The following is a 6,380-nucleotide window of genomic DNA, read 5'->3' as shown; positions in this document are numbered from 1 at the left end:
TGTAAAGTTGCACTAATTTTCAAAAAACATAACAAGGTACAGCCTTGAGGATCAGAAAGGAGCTGTGTATGACCTAGGCATGCCCCACCTGCTTAGTCTACACCCACAAGGGAAAAGGGTCCAGCGTCCCCCTACTTTTTCACCTGTAAAGCGTCCCTTTCCTCTGGTGTGCAGTACGCTGTGCAGCACCAGCTCCAAAGTGCCTCGTGGCTCCCGTGGCTGTTCGGTGTTCTCTGCCCTCCGCCCTCCGCTGGGCCAAGGGTGCACCAGACCCTGCAGAGCGCCATTATTACAGGACTGCTGTGCACCACAGGCTTTTAGAGAAGGTCGAGGACATGAAGGTAATTACGGCAAAACCAGGAAATTACCTCATCTAACCGCTGGACATCAAGTTCCCTGGAAATGTATCAGACTTTCTACCTCAGAGGGACCTTTTTTCTCATGAGTAGTATCTCTTGTAAAACCTTGGGGTTCCTGTTGATATTCAGGCTTTATTACACTGGTTTTACATCAAGATATTTTAAAATCCTAAAATTTTATAGCCAATTTAAATGCAAGGAATGTATTATGAACACAATGATAACTTTCTAATTGTGAAGGAATAGGGAAACTCTCTGTTTATAATTTTCAAAGTAAAACTAAACCTTGTAATAGTTTAACTCCGCAACCCATGACAGAGAAGTTCTGTTGCATCAATGAATAAGTCGATGACATTTTCTACCCTCAAAGAATGAAGCTGCTAGTTTCCAACATCAGAATAAAATTAGATTTTTTAAAAATTCCATTCAGTGACAAATCCAACCAGGTCAAAATGTAATTCTGCTTCTGCTTTTAGTATTTCAATATAGCTCAATTTTAGTTAAAAATATATGGTAATAAAGACATTAAACATTATTATTTAAAAACTCCAAATGTATCATTATCCTACCATACTAACATAGCATTTCATTTTTTTCTAAGCCCCTATTCACAGGCAATTTGATGTAGGTGCCCTGATTGTTTCCTACTTTAAAAAAATATTTTATTGTAAGTATTTGTGCAGATGATGCAGGTAATTAATCATTTAATAAGCATATAATAGTATCATTATTAATTTAGTCTCTTCTTTGTTAAACTTGTATATTTTTTCCAATATTTTGTTGTTTTAAATAATGGTAAGATTAATAGCTTATCCTGTCATTGAATAAATATTCATTAAATGCCTGCTATATCCTGAGCAATAAAATGTAGGAGTTAACAGATAGAAATTCCTGCCTTTATGGGGCTTATATCCACCGGGAAAGAATGCAGGAAATAAATTAAATGAGCAAATTATATTGTACACTTGAAAATGATTAGTGTATTGAAAAAAAATAAAGCAGTAAAGAGACTGGGAAATACAGAGGCTGGAGGATATCATTGTCTGAGAAACTTAATGAGGTGACATTGGAGGAAAGACTTGAAAAGGTGAGGGGTTTGTCAATAATATCTGGCCTGGGGCAGGAGCGTTCCAGGATGGTGGTGGACCTGAGAGCTGCGAGGAGTTTGTGTGAGTGAAACAGTGGGAGAGGCGGTCATACAGGGAACAGAGTCCAAGTCCGGCATGGCCTTGAAGAACTCTAAGGGCTCTGGTGTTTTTTCACTCTAGATGTGATAGGGAGCTATTGGAGTGTTTTAAGTAGAGAAATGACATGGATTGACTTTTTAACAGAATTACTGTTGCTACTGTGCTGAATCTTATGGAGGAAGAATAAACACAGGGAGAACAGTTAGTAGGTGCCTTGGCCCATGGTGGAAGCTGGACATTTACGGAGAGTGGTCAGATTCCACCTCTTTTTTCAAGGCAGAGCTGGCAGACATTTACAACACCACTGTCAATATAAATGTGCACTTCCTAAACATATATATTTTTGAAAAATCTGCTAATATTTTAAAATCATTCTAAAGTTTACTTTTAATTTTAACTAACAAGTGTGACTATTGTCCCATATATTTATTAATTTTGTTTCTTGTATTGATAGTCTCTTCCATCTTACTTTGCTCACTTAGCTATTTGAAGTTTTGCAGGAATTCTAATAAATTTCAGAAGATGATTATATATTAAAAGGATAAAACATATTTTACTTATAATACTTACAAGTATACATTATATTTTACCTACCCAGTTCTTTGTTTTCCTTTTTCAAAACATTCTATAATATAACCATGTGATGTGTAAAACTGATCAACTAACTAAAACTGCAAAAAATACTCTTTCAATTTTAGTACCCATTGAGCAAATATTAACATATTAAATATTATGATCTTTTGTTCTAAACTGATATTCCTGGGAGAGAGAAGTGAGAGCCTCAAAGAGCCTGACACCATCTGTGATGACTGGTGTTCTTTGGCTCCTTATGTCACTGTATCTGAGCCTGTTTGCTATGGAGGGCCTGGTCCTTGAGATCTTAAACTCACCATCTGCAATAACCACTATGGGTAATCTTCAAGTGCACTCTGCTGCTGAATCCTTTGTCTTTTCATATCATTTAGTATTTCAAGCAATCTTAAAGATAATATTTATTTAGGGTATTCATAAATGCGAAATTCCTTTCAAGGACAGGACCACATATCTAGTTTGCATGTTAGTTTCCTAGAACTTCTATAACCAAGTGCTTACTCAGGTGGCTTGAAACAACAAATACTTATTCTCTCACAGTTCTGGAGGTCAGAAATCTGAAATCTAGGTGTCGGTTGGCCGTGCTATTTCTGAAGGCTCTATGGTGAGCCTTTTACATGCCTTTTTCTTAGCTTCTGGTGTTTCTAGCAATCCTAGGTGTATCTTGGTTTGTAGATACATCATTTTAATATCTGTCTCTGTTGTTACATGACTTTCTCTCTATGTGGCTTCATATCATCTTCCTCCTGTGTGTGTCTCTCTGTCTCTTTCTTCTCCTTATAAGGATACCAGTCATAAGTGATTAGGGCCCACTCTAATCCAGTGTGATCCTATCTTAACCTGATTACACCTACATGAACCCTGTTTATAATAATGTCAAATTCACAAATGCCAGGGGTTAGGATTTCAGCCTCTCTTTTGGTGTGATACAATTCAACCTGTAAAAATGGGCTTGGCAAAAAAAGAAAAATTTTCCAAAAGAACCAAGCTGGGAAAAATGTAATCAAAATTAATGTTGGGGGTAGAATCTAGTGAGAACTTGAGATTAGTGATAACTTGAGATTAGACACACATTCTCAGCTTTACTGCTCACCCATCTTTCAAGCTTCAGTTTAGTTCTTTTTAATGAAGGTTGTTGAACTACTCTGAGAATCTCATAACAACAATATTACTTATATCAATTAGTTCTTAATAAAATATTTTTTCTGTATTATCCTCTAATTGGTTTAAGTGTTTTGACTCTGTTTTCTTCAACAAAATCTTCCATATTTTCAAAATAGGCTTCTTAGTATTATAATTCACTGGTATCCTCTTGAAATTTTTATTACCTATAGCATTAGAAACCTATAGAATCCCTACAAACATTATTGTCTTAAACTGAAATACCTAGGGGCCAAGCTTGATTGAATGGCCAGTACATTTGGTAGTGAGTTATTTCCTGACCAACCATTCACTCATATTGTCACAACTAAGGTGTCCTTTCTTTAAGATTTAATTCTCTACCGCCAAAGACTGCATTACGCAACCCTCTTATGAGCCCCCACATCACTGAGCTCATGCTTATCGCACTGCATTTAAATTTCCAGATGACTTGGCTCTCTCCCCTACTGGGCTGTGAGGTCCTGGGCTGTGAGGTCTCCCCGGGCTGTGAGACTGTGCTGTGTCACTATGGTATTTCCAGTCTCCAGGACTGTAGCTAGTCTATGGTAGGCACTTAATAACTAACTGTGGAATTTGTTCAATGAATGAGTAAACACTAAGCTGAATCATTTCTACTCCCCTGGCTTTATTTTTCCCATGTGTAAAATAACAGCCTGCCTGCAATTCCAGCTGAAGGTTAGGTAAACATGGGCATGGTTAGGCAGCTGTGCCGATATGTGTGACCTATCTTTCTATAGAGCTTAGAGGACTGTGATTAGGCCACTGGCTTCTACTGTGGTCTGGCCAGGTTGGCAGAAGGCTTTACCCTGGGGCTCAATTGTATGCAGGCTCTGAGGAGGAATCCAGCTGACATTGTTAAAGTTCAAGTGCATAGAATACCAGGCATGACAAGACAAAGGAATACACTGCTGGTGACAAATAAACAAGAGCCAAGAGGCACAATAGTCAACTTCCATCAATTTATTTCCATCTGTTCATATCCACTTAACTACCCTGAGTTTATTTAGAGACAATTATCCATGGCAACAAACTAGATCAGTTCCTCTGAGGAGTTTGTAGTTTTTCATGAAAGACTCAATGAAAATTAAAAACCAAGAGACACCACAGTATAATTCCCAAACTAGTTATTGTTAATTACAAAATAAAATTAAATCTGCAAAAGGGAAAACAGTAAAATGCACTCTACTCTTTTATAAAGGCTTTACAAGGAAGAAGTGTAAATTTCTTCAGAAAGAGACTCACATGTACATGAAGATTCAGGTGAAGCCAACAAATCATGCTTGGTTCCCCCTTTGAAGACCTGCATTTCTTACCTTATCTGAACAAAACCTGTGTTCATTATTGTCAACCCTATGGCCAGATCAAAATATTGAGTTTTCCCCTCATTGGTGCATTAGAAATAATTCTTAATGAACTTTTTCATGTGAATTTTTTTCTTCCAACTACAGTATTTCACAAACATGTCTCCTGGCATGTATAATGCGTATTACTGTCAAAAAATCAAGCAGCGTACATGGTTTTTAAGTGAGGAAATGATTGAGGTTACTGTGAATTTTCCCACATTTGAATTACCTTGTGTGTTATTTCCCCTGATTCTGCAAACAGTTAATTTACAAACAATGCACATTAAACACCTACTGCATGCCAGTCAATGTTGGATATAGTATATAAGTTAATTTTTTGTCTCTAATGTGTTCCCAGGCACACACACACATCTGAACATATTATATAAGTATATTAATTAGGACAAGCCTTACACATAAGGCAAAATCTAAACAGGAACATGGGAGCCATGGTAAACATTTAAAAGTGAACAAATTTAACATCAGGAATTGGTTACATGGGTGATGGATTCTCGGGGAAGCCAAAGAGCAGATCATGCAGCAATCAAGGTATTAGCTTCAGCAGGAAACACCGATCATCTGTCTGGAGAGATGAGGACGGGGTGGACTGTAGTTTCACAGTGAGTGGACCACAGTTGGCCTGTCCAACAGGAGCTGCAGTCACAGAGGAAACGTAGTAACTGCCCAAGACACCACAGCAAAAGGGGGAGAAACATCTCAGCTTATCTGCTTGTCCTGTCCTGTCCCTCAGTCCTCAGGCTCTGCCTTCCAATTGGCCAAGTCTACCAAGAAACTTGGAGGCAGAGTAGCCCAGAAAATATTTCCGGTGGAACAAGAGCAGAGCAGGGGAGGGGGAAGAAGGCATTTTGTAGGAGATTTACAGACACCCCTTTGTCAAGTGATGTTATATAATTGACAGAGGGAGATTTATTTAACTCTGGACCCTGAAATGCAGGTGTGAAAGTTCAGGTGGGGTTAAGGTAAAAGTGTATAACTGTCTTCTGTTCAGAGCCCTAACTGAATTGTAGATTTTTTGCATAAGGGCCATGCTAATCTTCTCTGTATCGTTCCAATTTTTAGTATATGTGCTGCCGAAGCGAGCACGAATTGTAGATTTCTTGAAGAAAGGACCTGTGTTTGATTTGCATCTGTATGTGTGAAATCAGGACCAAAACCATGAACCACCATGAGCTCTAGACGGCAAGGGAGGAGTAGAAGCCAAGGCTGGAAGGGTCCTGGAGTGGTGGGTGTGCTTTTGTTTGGAAAAATAGGTTCCAGTTCCAAAAAACTATAGCTGATGGTACCTTGCTTCTGGGAATAGGATGATAGGAGTCACAGCCTATTTTATTCAAATCATCCTCTTCCAAAAGGGGAGAAGGGAGTAGAACATGGAATCAGTGTTTGCTTGTTGCCCTAAACATTATAAGATGTATTGAATTCTTCATCAGCTTTAATGTTTCTTAACACATTTCTGATGCAGAATTCTTAAACCCAAGTGGCAGATTAGAAAATTGATACTAAGAAAAGTTCAGTAACTTACTAAAATTTACATAGCAAGTAACCAGTAGAGTCAGCTTTCCAATCCAGGCATGGAGAGCTGAAAAGAAAATATTATATTGTAATTCCTGAGTTCCACCTAGGATACTTAAAATAACTAAAGCCAGTTAAAGAACTCTGCTTCATGGTGTAGTCTAGAGCTCACCTAAATGATCACCCCAAACTGTTGCCAACTGTTTGAA

General features: G+C 38.1%; 1 pseudogene; it reads right to left on the bottom strand.

Annotated features, from left to right (window-relative positions):
* Nucleotides 1-5,623: 5,623 nt before the first annotated feature.
* Nucleotides 5,624-5,745, bottom strand: LOC112320725 (U6 spliceosomal RNA; annotated as a pseudogene).
* Nucleotides 5,746-6,380: the final 635 nt, after the last annotated feature.

This window comes from Desmodus rotundus, chromosome 2 (genome assembly GCF_022682495.2).
Source record: "Desmodus rotundus isolate HL8 chromosome 2, HLdesRot8A.1, whole genome shotgun sequence".
In the NCBI taxonomy this organism is placed as follows: domain Eukaryota; kingdom Metazoa; phylum Chordata; class Mammalia; order Chiroptera; family Phyllostomidae; genus Desmodus; species Desmodus rotundus.
The sequence above is the reverse complement of the archived record's forward strand: the minus strand, read 5'-3'. Positions and strand labels throughout refer to the sequence as shown.